General features: G+C 37.7%; 1 protein-coding gene across 2 annotated transcripts in view; it reads right to left on the reverse strand.

The window, feature by feature from the left end:
• PCDH7 (protocadherin 7) overlaps positions 1–15,143 on the reverse strand; it is a 262,992-nt gene that overhangs the window by 140,497 nt on the left and 107,352 nt on the right. The window lies entirely within an intron of this gene.

The following is a 15,143-nucleotide window of genomic DNA, read 5'->3' on the forward strand; positions in this document are numbered from 1 at the left end:
CCTGGAGACAGGGTGTGTTGCCAGCTGACTTAATAAAGCCTTTAAAGTACCGCAAGCACAGCTGACACAACATGCTTCCACTGGGACTGTACAAACATGGATTGTTAGAGATTTGTATTCATTCAAAATGACAGATATTACTGTTGCTCTGGAAGCCTACATGCTGAACCCTGGCACCAATGAGAATCTCGGGAAATGGAAGAGTCAATCCTTCACATTTCAGAGGACACTGAGGACATGCAGGATTTTCAGTGAGAAGTTAGGGGATTCTCTTAGGATTTAAACTACACTCAAGCAGCAATGATACATTTAATTAATTAATTAAAATAATTTAATGATACATTTAGAGAACTGTAGAAAATTGTTTGTTGTTCTAGAAAGCACTTTCTGAAAAAAAATACCAATAAATTCGTTTTATAAGACACCACAAAAATTTTCCTGTGTTTAAAATAAGATGTCTGATAGTGCTGTCCTTTGGATTCAGATGTGTTTCAAGCTCTATGTTAGAATGAGACATAAGCATACATCACTGCCACTAGCAACTGTAGTCACTACAGGATGGAAATATATATGGAGGCCAGAAGGGAGCAAACAGCAACTGCAACCACTCACACAAGCCCTGAAGAACAGAAGTCCACATCAGGTTTACTAGTAGAGGGGTAAGTGGAGGTAGTTTCATTTTGAGGGTACAAAACTTTGAAGATATCAAGGTAGTTAGTGCTGATGGTAGGCAGGCTGGACAACAAATATAATGCTAAACCTTCCTGGCATGAGTAGATGCCATGAGTTTAAATAGGTGACAGTTACCAGAAATACTTTACTGTATGGCAGACCAAAACTTCATGCAATGATATGCTGTAATCTGTAACTATACATCAATTATTACCTATGGTCCAATGACAAAAACTGTGAATCTCAGAGATTTGAATTACTTAGAACAACCTGTAGATTATTCCTGAATATCATATTATTTTGGCCGTCACATTTGAATCAAATGAGCTAGGAGAGAGGCCCTTTGGCATCTACTCACAGCAAACTCACATAGTCATATTAGGTCTCCTTACTGGCTCGACCCCAAATTCCCTATAGCACAGTCTCAGATAATTTAGTCTTGATGCAATAACCATACAAAAAAGTAACAGCTTGAGCTGGCACCTCTGAGGAGGGACCCTGAACAGAGAAAATCCTGGGCTTTTATACTTTCATATTCAAAGCACTTGGAAGCATCTTGGGCTCTCCAGCTTCTGCAGCGTCTCTGAGTGTCTGGTCACCTGAATGGACACAGGTCCCCATGCCCCTTATTACGCAAAGGGTTAGTGGTGCATGACCTCTTGCCTGGGCTCCAAACACTCAGAGCTCCCACTGCAGCTGCTCACCAAGCTACCTGCACTGACAGTATTCCTCAAGACCAAAAGGACTTTGCATCATCTACAGTTCCTGCAAGAGCAGTGATGTAACTTACAATGGGAATTAGGAAAAAAAAAAAAAGCCATCAAATATTTGGAACTTTATGTTCTCTTTCTTATTGATTTCTCGGAAATCATACTCAACTAGATCACAAGAAGAGAACACCTTTTTATCACATCTGTGCTACCACAAGAGTAATAGCAAAGTTATCTAAAATAAATTCTGGAACAAGCTATAAAAGATTCAGGAGCATCCTGTTCATTTTCAGATATTCTTTGAAAGTTATATGCCATACCTAATTGGCATGTAGGGAAGAGATGTGACAGATGCGAAGTTGGACTGTTTTACAGCTGAGGCTGAAAATTCCCTAAGAACTTCACTACGTATCCTTGAAACTAAAAGAAATTTGATGTACTTTTACTAAGCTGTTAATACTAGTTTTTAAACAGAACTGGGTGTTAATCTTGCTTTTCTCTTAAGTGCTGTACTGAATAGGAATTATCTAACCCAAAACTAACACACAGAGTATTCAGTTCAGTAGAGCCAATACAGCTCTTTCCACAGAATATCAATGAGAATGACATAATGATGACAAAATTCTTTCTGAAAGAATGATGTGCATGTTAATGGTTATTTTGCAGGATTTATTACACTTCTACTTTCAGTATAAACATCAGAATTCTGACCTTTCTATTGCATTACCTCTGAGAACCAGACCTTCTCAGGCGAACGTATTGCAAATTATGAGTGCATCTGAACTGTTGGAATAACATCATGGCCTGTCCTTTTCCAATAAAAAGAAATAGACTTAGATTATAATATATGTCTGTTACCTCCATAGTTAGAAACACTCCATGTGATTAACATAAAGAATTTTAAGAACAACAACAAAAAAAAAAAATGTATTGCAGTTGACTGTTTCCCATGTCACCATCTCTGATATGCAAATTACCATATAGTTTAGACAGTATAATCTGGATAAACACTTGTCAGATCGGAACTACCAGTTATAAAAGATACTGAGTTTTTATACTCTTGGAATATTTGAGCTAAATGATTTATGGCACCTCATTTTTACACCCAAAAAACCAGGACATCTTAGAGATAAAGTTGATGAAAACACAGCAGTATGGGGTTGCTCTAAAATGCCTCTGAATAAACCCTGTATATGGATGTACATGTTACTGTTCATGAAACTCATATTAGTCCTTTAATTGTTACCAATAAGAACATTTAAGTTAAATGAGTTTAAACCCCTATGAACTTAGTTATGAACACTAGAATACTAATGCACAATAAGTACTACTTAGGCATTAGTTTCTATGAATGCAATAAGTCCCCTCCAAAACCAAGAACTTTCTTCAAATACTCTAATCTTTGTTTATATCCTAATCTCTAAAACAGTTGAAGTTTCACCTAAAACTGCATATTAGTGAAACAAACAAGAGGGGAAAATTATGAATTGCAACATTAATATTTACACAAAGTTATTGGTAAAATGCTGGTCTTCTTATGTATTTATTGCCATGAAAAAAGTAAGGACAGTAAGCTCCACTTTAACAAGCGAACACAGACTATGTACTAAATTTTGTTCTACTATATATAAAATTACACCATTAATTTCTCAGAAGACTGGACATGACAAATTTCCAAGTGTTATGTGGAGTCGTGGGTTGGTGACAGACACAGGACACGATGTTGCAGCATGGGCAGATGGCAGATTGCTGCAACCTTCCTGAAGCATCCCCATGAGGAGACCGCTCCACCAAGCACACAGCAAATACCACACTCACACACAGTGGCTGGTTATCTAAGATGGCAGAGGCAGGAAGGGTCTTTGTATAGGTTTCCAGTGGTAGTTTATTTCACATACAAACTGAAAGGGTCCAAGGACAAAGACAGGGAGAGGTAGAGGGTCCAGGACTATATGCTGGTAAAAAGGGGAAGAGCCAACAGCAACAATCAATCACCTGAAGGTGTGAGCAGGAAAAGGATTACAGTGACCAGCAGGGAAACACAAGGGTAAACAGAAAGGGTATCAATGAGGGTACAAAGAACAAAGAAACTGCTACAACCTTTACCATATGTGGTTAACAGGCGGTTAAACAGCCAAAGGGCTAACAGGGGGAGTGGCACTGGGAGTGATTGACAGCATGTCACAGGAGTCCATGGGAGAGGTTAAAGTTTAGGGGACATTCTTCCAGGGCATAGCTCCAGGAAGTCTAGCAGACTCACTGGCCTCCACAACACAACACTGAGTCCTCAGCAAACAGCAATGAGTTTAATCTAGCTGCCCTTTTTATAGGGGTTTTGCATTTCCCAGGCTCAGATTGGATATGACCTCTCTCCACCCAGATCTCTGGCCAGTGGTGTATGTGGATCTCAGCTAGAGCAGAGTTGGCTGAGGTAGTTGCTTGGGTTTGAATGCAACCTATCCCAAACTTATCCAGGGACTTATTTTCTTCTAAGTTGATTGAGTTTAGGGGGCAGCTTCAGGTCAGCTGCAATGCGTCATCCAAGTGCTGACAAATTAAGGCACCAACCTCTGAGGGGACAGCGTTATGTTTAACTTTATTGATTTTCAATGCACACCATTAACACAGCTGCATCTACCACCACTGTGAATCAACATCGTCAAGGAACTTTTACCCAAAGAAGTCCACAGTTGTTCAATTTGTCTATCCCAGCAAAAAAAAGCAACCTTAAGCATTTATTAGTCCTTTGGTAGGGACTTACAATATTCAGGTTTAGTAAGAAGACTGTAAGTTTAATAAAAATACTGTAGCTTTGATAATTTTCACCCTCAGAAAACTGATATCATCTTTTCTGAGAACAGCATATGGAGTTCTTCCTAATTGTATCTGATTGTATCTGATCTTGGAGGTGAACAGATCACAGAGAAAATATACGCCTTTGCATAATACCTCAGTGATAATCAGAATCTCCATTTCTTCCTTGTTTCATGTGTATTTCTTAAATGGGATAGTTTCCTTTCCACTCAACCATAGAACAAAAAACACTGCAATGCCAAAGACATACATTTTCTGCTGCCTATAGTAACTGAGCTCTATTAACTTATTCTATGGTACAGAGTTTATATTAACCTGTATTAAATAATTCATCTCTATCCAAGATGGAAATTAAAATTATATTTTCAATACATGAAGAACCCTAGTTCTGGAGGTTGACATTAGGACAGAGTTTGGCTAGACTTGGTAAAAAGCAATATATCCGTGTAGCTCCACAAGGCTTAATCATGACACTTTTTCACCTTCATTATGAAAGAGTTTTTTTTTTCATATCCCAAAGTTTGAAGTTTTGCATTGTAATTCCTGATATTTCACACTGCTTATGCGTTATATTCTTTCATGGTTTCTGTAGATCAGTTGCTATCAACATTATAAACATTTTTCAAAAATGTTGGTGCATTTGGACTGTAGTAGCAGAGTGGCAGAGTAAACCTTTTTTACGTTTAATTGTTTAGAGAGCTAAACTTGCAACCATCAACCATTTCTCTGCCAATTACTCCACAACTTATTCTTTGTAGAAGTGTACGTGCTAAAGTATAACCATCTTAATTACTTAACACTTGGACAAAAAATTAGTAAGGCTTCCGGGCCTTCCTGTGGTCACAGTACCTACACTGCAAAACTGTAAGGACTGAAAACATTTTAATCAAGTGTAAAATGCAGTCCAAGGTGCAACTTAACATATAGAGAAGCATAAAAAATTAGCCTAAACTGTATAATAGTATGTTGAGTATAGCAAGATAAAGCAAGCTATATTTCTACAAGTATTTCTACCAGTTTATTCGTCATTGGCTTGGACATTACCCAAAACACTGGGATATTAGGAATTAAGGCTCTTATTTTTCCCTGACTTTCAAATCAGATGAGTTTCCACTTTAACAATGTGTGATATCTTGGGGGTGTTTGCAGGAATTTAAGGTGGCCTAAGAGCTAGCTGGAGAATATCCAGTACAATTCTTCTGCTCAGAGTCGGCTGGAGCACTTTGCCTGGGGATCCAAACAGTCAGGTTTTTAGGATCTCCAAAAATGGGGAGACTCCATGACCTTTCTGAGCAAGATGTTCTGCAGTTTTTCAACTCCAACAGTAAAGGAAGTTTCTCTTAACTTTCAATGGAATTTCTGTATTTTCTGTTTGTACCGAGCATTAAAAGCAATGGTGATGAATCAGGCCTAAATAATGTTATAATTCCTGTTAGCTTCAGAAAGTCAATCAATGTCAAGCAGATTGTAAGACTAATATAGTGACTCTGAGGTGTGTATAGGGTAGATCTGAAAAACAAGCGGAAGAGATGCATCAACTGATCACATAAATTCAAAGTGTTTCTTTAGCACTTGAATTTTGATACAACATGTCATTATCCTTTTCTTTCTATTCATTCTTAATTGCTGGAAGCTTGTTGAAAGACAAACAAAATATTAATGAATGATTCCTATTCGGCATGAATAGTTTCAACCCACACAACTCTTTTCCCTATTCAAATCACATATTTCTACTGTTCTAAACTTCTGTCATTGTAGTTAATATAAAATTGGCAGGAAATTAAATTAAACAGGCATTATTTTTTTCAATGGGAAGATTGAAACACCTGAGATTAGTATTACAGTAGCAGGCTAAAAGAGGAAATATGATGCTGATAAGAATTTTTTTTAATATTTAGCCAAATGCAGTGACAATTGTGACTTTAAACTTAAATAAAATATTTATTATTTTAAATATTAATAAATTAAATGAAAGGAAAAACATATTTTTATGTTAGAGCTCTGCAGCAGACATTGCCTGTATTGAACTGTAATTAGCTTATTTTCATTTATTTTGGTTCCACTTTTGTTAACTTTTCTTGCAGTAGTGGTATTCTGGTCATGAACAAGATGTGGTTTTTTTGTTTTTTTTTTTTTGTTCTATATACAGTTGAAATACACATCCATTAATATCTATTTGCTTAAGCCCAAGGCTACATGTTAAGATCTGCTATTCAGGGATAATATTTCTTAATTCATTTTACATTATGAACATCATAGTGTAACATTTAAACATACTTTTTTCCTCTTAAGTTTAGTGCTTTTCTCAAATATATTTTGTTTCCTGTTATCCAAATTTGTCTTTCTGAATCATGACACAGACTTCTGAGCAGCCCAAAATTATTTTTATTCACTTAGATACATTCATTAAGTCAATTCCTAATAATTTCAGTCTCTAAGTAAACAAATAAAAGGCATTCCTTTATTTCAGTGAATATCACCAAAGAACCAATAATATGAAGAACATCTCTTACTCAAAGATACTCTCAAAGACACAATACTATTCTGTGTGAAAATCTTCATAGCAAAATGTAACACACAAGCTCGTTTAGAAAATTTAGGGTTAGAAGACTTGTAGGCCAATATTTTTATCATATCACAAGAGCTCTTGTTAACTACTGAAAAGTGAGCATAAAAAAAAACAAGAATAAGTGAGAATCTGCATCAGAGTCATTGAAAATAATTTTAGCATAATCTTTTGACTGCTCATAAAATGTATTTTTGTTATCACTTCTGTGTCCAATTGTTTGAAAATTATAAACCTAAAGCATCTATGATGCTGAAGTGGTCTCCTATTATTCTGCTGCAAAATTAAATGGATGAAGTAGCATTTTCTCTTACCAAGACCAATTACAACATGAATTAAGATTTTTATCAGATCTCTTTCAATTTTCTTAAAACAGAAGGTTTTTCTATATCTTTCATGAAGACTAAACAGAAATTCAGTGTATCTAGTATTTTTTTCTGAACTCAATGCATTAGATTCCACTATTCTAGTCTTTCTAATAATTTCCCTTGAAATCTTCTGAACAATTATTTGACTCAAATCTATTATTAAAACACCATAAAAGTGTTCCTTTAGCCAAGCATCCAATATCTTGTACTATTCACTGCTTACACTTTCACATTCTTGGCTTCCATTCTCTCAAACCTTTCTGTGATATTATCTGTTGCTTAAATATTTGGGGAGCCTTTCTTTCCTGGACGAGTTTGTTTTGTTTTCTTTGGCTTTCAGCAGAGACTGTGCTGCCTGAAACTACTCCAGGGATGTTAGTTCACAGAGTGTTGTGTCTCTCAGCTCCTGTCTTTCAGTGTGAGAAATCCTTATCTTTGCCATGCTGCTTCACTGAAGTCTTTAATTGCCTGAAAACAAACAAAACCCTAATTTCCATCCTACCAGCTCAATCACCCAAATGTTTGGGTTGCAAACATCATCATCTTCTCTTGAATTTGATATTATTAAATAATGTAATGTGCAGAAAGGGAAAGGAATATACTCCTTAAACCTAGTTGTCAGGCATGAAGAAGCCCTAGAATGGAGGAAAACCTTTATAAACCTTATTCAAAAGTCATTAGCACAATATTTTTGTTCACTCAAGGTATACACTATAGAAATGAATCTGCTTATCATCCCCAAGTTTGTACTTTGCTATCCTTGGAAGAAGTATCAAGAAGCAAATATATTGGACCCTTTTGAATCAAATTCCAAAGAAGGAAATGATCCCAAAGCCTCCCTAGATATTTTGAACTAAAAGGAGCTCAGTTCACAGTATCAGACAAGTTACTCCACAGTGAATCTCCACAAAATGCATATAGGATGAAAATAAGTCTCAGAGCCCACTGTTTCACCATTCAAATCAATTCCTCTTGAGCCATTCTGTTTCTGGTTGAAATATTCTCTATCTTGTTCACATAAAAGAAACAGCACATTCTCAATTAAAAACATGGCTGGCTATACATGTCTGATTGCACCAACAGTTTAACAAAGTTGATGTATAAAACTTCAGGTATGACAACCATCATTATACAGCAATATGTTATACAAAAATACTATTCTGTTAATGAACACAGGATGTCCTTCAATAATTAGAACCACAGATTGATGCAAAGATTCTCTTTTAAAAGATTCAGATTATCTGCTTCCCTTCCAAAACCTTTTCTGCATAGCTCAACTGTGGAAACATTCACAGACTTTTCTTTGAATTGGTTATTTGTTTGTTTGTGAGAAAGATGCACTAATTTTTCTTAATAGGAACATGTGTTTGCTAGATCTTTTGTTCCTTTAATCACTTTAAAGTGTTCTGAAAATAAGATAGTAGAAAGAAAAATACTCTAGGCTTAATAAATGGCTGGTTTTGATTGAATGTCTAATATAAATAAAATAGAAAAAAAGGATTCATGATACATTTTGTTATGTGGCTGATGAAGGATGAGTCCAAATTATGGTTCACTAAACCCTACAGTTTTAGTAGTCACTGCATAGTCATCCCTGTCAATCATATTTTTACAGATATTTTTTGATCATTAGAACATTATCAAAATTTTTCATAAAGACATTGAGTCTCTAGAAAGTTCTACAAAGAGATTACAAAATGGAGTTCATATTCTTTCATTTCACAGCTACATACCAAATGGGTATCTTTCAACATCACAAGGAAACTGCTGAATGAATTTCCTGGAAGAAACTGGAGGACCAGAGAACAATACTGTGATTGAAAGATGATTAAAAGTCCACGTTGTGTTTTCAGATATCCCAATTCATTCTTAATGTGCACTTTCTCAAATATTCATCTAGGAATGTTTTTAATGCTGCGACTGTAATTCAAGACAGTCTGATACTTGTTATCGGTTCCAAAGAAGTTTTTAATATTAAGATATTATTAAAGAAAATGTGACAAGGCAAAAAATAAACCTTCATTACTTCTACCATTAGGAAGTGTTATGTAGGGATGAAATGCTTTTGTCTAACCACCTTTCTTTCTCTCCAGAAAGGGAAGCACCAAGAGCAAAAAATTATTTGGACACTTGATGTAATTCCATTCTTTCATTGTACAGTGTCATGCAGAACATAAAGGGAGATAAAGAATGTAACATTATCAGTTTTTGGATAATTAGGTGTCACAAAAAAAGAGTAACATTTGACTAAAGCACAAATAGAATGAAAATGAAATGCAAGAATTTTTCATTCTAAAACCTAGTTTTTAAAGTATTGTCATTCAGAAAGAAATTAAGGTCACATCTTGAAAATGTCATGTAACTTAGAAAAGAATCATACACTCCAGAGAGTTAAGCTGGTCTGCAGGTTCTGATAAACTGCATGGATATCAAGTACTGGAATCCTCACAGGACATGATCATTCTTAATATTCAGCAGGGCAACAGCAATGCTTTGATTTTCTCTCTGGATATAACAGAGTGAGCCTTTTTGGCAAGGAATCGGGGCTTCAGGCTAAACTTTGCTATGCATCTACACCACAGATTGTTTTTCTGTGAGAAGTCACCCCAGCCAGCTCTAAATGAATTGCACTGGAAGGTTGTTTGTGAGCTTCTTAAGTGCTTTGCGTCTGTATTTATACAACACCATATAGTTGAATGAGTGCAATTTCCACTTTGACTGCTGCAACTTTCAGGATAAATTTCACTATTTATTCTTCATTTACTTCATGTGAATGAATAAGATTAGAGAGGTCAAACCTTTGGCTGATATAAATCAATGTACTCTTGTTGTCTGACTCCAGACGTCTGTTCGTTCCCTAGTTATACCAAGATGTTTTTCTTTTTTCAAACAAAACAACATAACGGGCAACAGTATTGTCATGGCTGCAGACAGTCTTGGATCTTGATTGCATGAGGCAGCATGCACTTCACAAAGCCAGCTGGCATTAACAAAACACTTTCTGGTCAGTGCCCTCTAAAAATAAAACAGTACCATTCTCACCAAGAGCAGAACCCTATTTCAAAGTCCAGAATTAAATGCTGCTCTCCCATTTTGCTGCTTTACTGCTGCCACTATGCCATCTGGCCAACAAAATCATTTAGCACTGCATCAGTTTTATGTCTGTAACTTTTAAAGCACAAATATTTATATTTGAGTTTTGTCCAAAAATTCTCCTAGATAAGTGGTAGAAAAAAATGTTTCTCTTTCCAGTTCAGGACAAACAAAGCAGAAAGTCTGGGCTGATGTAGGGGAAAGGGAAAGAAACTTAATTCAAGAACTTTACTGTGAAAAAGAAATTCAATACTTGTGAGACTTTTAGAAAGATTTGAATAAATAAATTATAATTTATTTTATGCAGATGTCTTCATCTTAAATGACATGGCTTACTCAGATTGTTCTAGATGATTGTAGGTTTTTGGATTAAAACAGATGTAAAACCACAGTCTGTGTAGAGTTGAATGTAAAGTTGTAAAGTTCTTATTCAGAATTCTGAATGGAACAGTTAGACCAATTAACTTTTTGTTTTCTTTGATTTCATGCCTTCAAAGATGAATTTGTACCTGTTTAAATCATTATATAAAACGTAACAGAAAGTGCACAATTTTCTAATGGTAAAATAATTAAGTGATGCTCATGTAATTGCATTTATCACAGCACTCTTCAGCTAGAAGGAAGGAAGTTGAAAGAAAAAGAGTGTTGGAAAGTCTGGGTTTAATTCCTGGCTCTGCACAAATGTCATGTTTTGCTTTGGCAATGTCTTTCACCCATCTGTAGATTCAAGACAATGATTACCCTTTACCTTTGTATAATGATTTCCTTGACCTCATAAGTAGACATTGTAAGCCTATGGTGGAGACTGTTGGGAACACAGATGGGAAAAACGGCACAAGCTAGTGAAACAGGATTTCAAAGAACTGAAGACATTGCAGGGGGCCACCACAACCCTAAGAATCCAGAACACAGGGGGTACTGCTGAATTTTTTATGCTATGAATCTTCTTGGAAACTGGAACAAAACTCAATGAAATTTTCTGGCCAGCAACTCTATTATAAATATGAAAACATCACTGATAAAATGTTTCCAATACTGCATATCATCATGCAAATTTCTTTCAATTGTTTCCAAATTATTAGCCTCTGAAAATAAACACAGCAAGAATAACTAAAAGTAAGGGGTGCGTCACTAGGATTTTACAAGCATTGTCTGTGTCCCAACTGAAAGAATATCTTCTGAGGCTACTCTGTCTCAGTGGAGTATGTGTGCTCTCAAAACAGCTCAACTTCACTGAACTGCAAAGCCAGCTAAAACTACAATTTCTTTATCTTCACAATTATGTTAATATTTCAAATTTTAATTTTAAGATCAAGGTTGAGCTTGCAGATTCTCTAAATAGGACATGACAAACATGGCACAAATAGACATTTTTTGATGTATACAAAAATACCTGGTAATTCACAAGGAAAGAAAATAACATTTAAAATGTTGAAAGACTATTCTTCAAAAAAAAAAGAACAGATTGTCAAGTCTAAGAAAACTGTAAGAGATTTTTTTTCATTATTTTTCTAACCTATTTTAATGTAGAAAGGGAGGAATTTTTATTATTATTATTAGGTATGTGAATATCTGAAATATTTCTTGTATACATAAAAATACTTACAGTTTTTTTGTAAATCTGTATTCCTTGAAACAATTTAAAGTAAATCTGTTTCTAGAAACACAATTTTTTTATAACACTGAGACATTTAACATACATTAAAGCTGAGTTGCAAATTTCCTCTGCAAGTGGTTTGGACAACAAAATGTCACATCAGCAAAAACTTTATTCACTTTTTTGTAAAAAGATAAGGAAGAGATTTTGAAAGAATTTAAAATATTAAGTTGAAAAATAAAATATTTTTATTTCTTCTTTCTGAATTTAACTGAGTTTTAAGATGAATTGAGCAATATATGTTTTGAATACGTTTATAAAAGATAAATGCTTTCACAACTGTTTTCTTAATTCCTTTTTTCCCCCCACAAACTTTCATTTTGATAATAAAAGTATTTTTTCATATAAATCCAAAGCTTTTTCTTTTCCATATATTTTTCTTCTTATTATTCATTATGAGTGGAAGAACCCTACTGGTTTTATAATGTGTCAGAACTCCTATAGTTCAGTGACCCCTGCACAGAACTCACATGCAATAGTACTAATGTAATGAACCTTCTTGGATAGAAAATCCCTCTCTTCTTAATCTTATAAAAATAATAATTCAACACCTTTATTTAAAATATACACATACAACCTTTATGAAATGTAATGGATCTGCACAGACACTCTGGGAATGAGTGTATTAACACAAAGAATCATTTGTGTACTTCTTTTTTCTACATTCACTATTCTCATGCTGCTCCTCTTATTTTCAATGCCTTCTCATCTCTCTCTCATCTTAGACTTAACGCCTTCTTTGCCTCAGTCTTTATGGGAAGATGGCTCGTCCTCAAGACAACAGCCCTCCTGCGTTGGTAGATGGTGTCAGGGAGCAGAATGGTCCCCCTGTTATCCAAGAGGAGGCAGTCAGAGAACTGCTGAGCTGCTTGGATGTTCATAAATCTATGGGACAAGATGGGATCCATCCCAGGGTGATGAGGGAGATGGCAGACAAAGCTGCTCTCCCTCATTTACCAACAGTCCTGGCTGACTGGTGAGGATCCAGATGGCTGGAAGCCGGCCAATATGGCGCCCATTCACAAAAAGGGTGGAAGGAGGATCCTGGTGATTAAAGGCCAGTTAGCCTGACCTCTGTACCAGGTAAGGTAATGGAGCAGTTTATACTGAGTGTCATCACACAGCACTTACAGGATGGCCAGGGTATCAGACCCAGCCAGCATGGGTTTAGCAGGGGTAGGTTGTGTTTGTCCAACCTGGTCTCCTTTTACGGCCAGGTGACCTGGCTGGTGGATGCAGAAAAGACTGTGGATGTTGTCTATTTGGACTTCAGCAAGGCCTTTGGTGCTGTCTCCCACAGCACTCTCCGGGAAAAGCTGCAGCCCACGGCTTGGACAGGAGCACCCTGTGCTGGGTTAGGAACTGGCTGGATGGTCGGGCCCAGAGAGTGGTGGTGAATGGTGCTGCATCCAGCTGGGGCCAGTCACCAGTGGTGTCCATGGGGCCAGTTCTGTTCAATATTTTTATTGATGACATGGATGAGGGGACTGAGTCTTTCATTGTAAATTTGCAGATGACACTAAGCTGGGAGAGTGTGTCAATCTGTTGAAGGGCAGGAGGGCACTGCAGAGAGACCTGGAATGGATGGATGGATGAGCAGAGTCCAATAAGATGAACTTTAATAAGCCCAAGTGTCAAGTCCTGCATTTTGGCCACAATAAACCCCGGCAGTGCTCTAGGCTGGTGACGGTGTGGCTGGACAATGCCCAGGCAGAAAGGGACCTGGGGGTGCTGGTGACAGCCGGCTGACCGTGAGCCAGCAGTGAGCCCTGGTGGCCAAGAAGGCCAGGGGCATCCTGGCCTGTATCAGGAATAGTGTGGCCAGCAGGAGCAGGGAGGTCATTGGCACTGGTGAGGAGGAGCTTGGCACTGGTGAGGCCACACCATGAGAGCTGTATCCAGTTCTGGCCCCTCAGTTTGGGAAGGACGTTGAGACTCTTGAGCACATCCAGAGGAGGTAACGAGGCTGGAGAGGGGCTGGGAACACAAACCCTGTGAGGAACGACTGAGGGAGCTGGGGGTGTTTAGCCTGGAGAAAAGGAGACTCAGGGGTGACCTTATCACTCTCTGCAACTCCATGAAAGGTGGCTGTAGTCAGGTGGGATTGGTCTCTTTCTCCAGGCAGCAACTGACAGAACCAGAGCATGGGGCCAGTTCTGTTCAATATTTTTATTGATGACATGGATGAGGGGACTGAGTCTTTCATTGTAAATTTGCAGATGACACTAAGCTGGGAGAGTGTGTCAATCTGTTGAAGGGCAGGAGGGCACTGCAGAGAGACCTGGAATGGATGGATGGATGAGCAGAGTCCAATAAGATGAACTTTAATAAGCCCAAGTGTCAAGTCCTGCATTTTGGCCACAATAAACCCCGGCAGTGCTATAGGCTGATGACTGTGTGGCTGGACAATGCCCAGGCAGAAAGGGACCTGGGGGTGCTGGTGACAGCCAGCTGACCGTGAGCCAGCAGTGAGCCCTGGTGGCCAAGAAGGCCAGGGGCATCCTGGCCTGTATCAGGAATAGTGTGGCCAGCAGGAGCAGGGAGGTCATTGGCACTGGTGAGGAGGAGCTTGGCACTGGTGAGGCCACACCATGAGAGCTGTATCCAGTTCTGGCCCCTCAGTTTGGGAAGGACGTTGAGACTCTTGAGCACATCCAGAGGAGGTAACGAGGCTGGAGAGGGGCTGGGAACACAAACCCTGTGAGGAACGACTGAGGGAGCTGGGGGTGTTTAGCCTGGAGAAAAGGAGACTCAGGGGTGACCTTATCACTCTCTGCAACTCCATGAAAGGTGGCTGTAGTCAGGTGGGATTGGTCTCTTTCTCCAGGCAGCAACTGACAGAACCAGAGGACACAGTCTTAAGCTCCACCAAGGGAAACATAGGCTGGATATCAGGAATTGGGTTTTTTACAGAAAAAAGTAATAAATTAGTGGAATTGTCTGTCCAAGGAGGTGATGGAGTCACCATCCCTGGATGTGTTTAAAAAAGACTGGATGTGGCACTCATTGCCATGGCTTAGTTTAGGTGTTAGGGCATAGGTTGGACTTGATGAACTTGAAGGTCTCTTCCAAACTAGTTTTCAGTGATTCTGTGATCTTCTAACATTTATATGAAACCTTCTGTATGTCTGACAGATAACCTCTGTAGATTCAGATTGATCTCCATTCTGAATGCTCCTAAACTGGTATTTCATGACCAAACCCAGAATCAGACTTTAGAGGAAATATAACTGACAAGGAAATGATAGATTCAACCACATTCA

Source organism: Onychostruthus taczanowskii, unplaced genomic scaffold (genome assembly GCF_017590055.1).
Source record: "Onychostruthus taczanowskii isolate IOZ18803 unplaced genomic scaffold, ASM1759005v1 scaffold2, whole genome shotgun sequence".
Lineage (NCBI taxonomy): Eukaryota > Metazoa > Chordata > Aves > Passeriformes > Passeridae > Onychostruthus > Onychostruthus taczanowskii.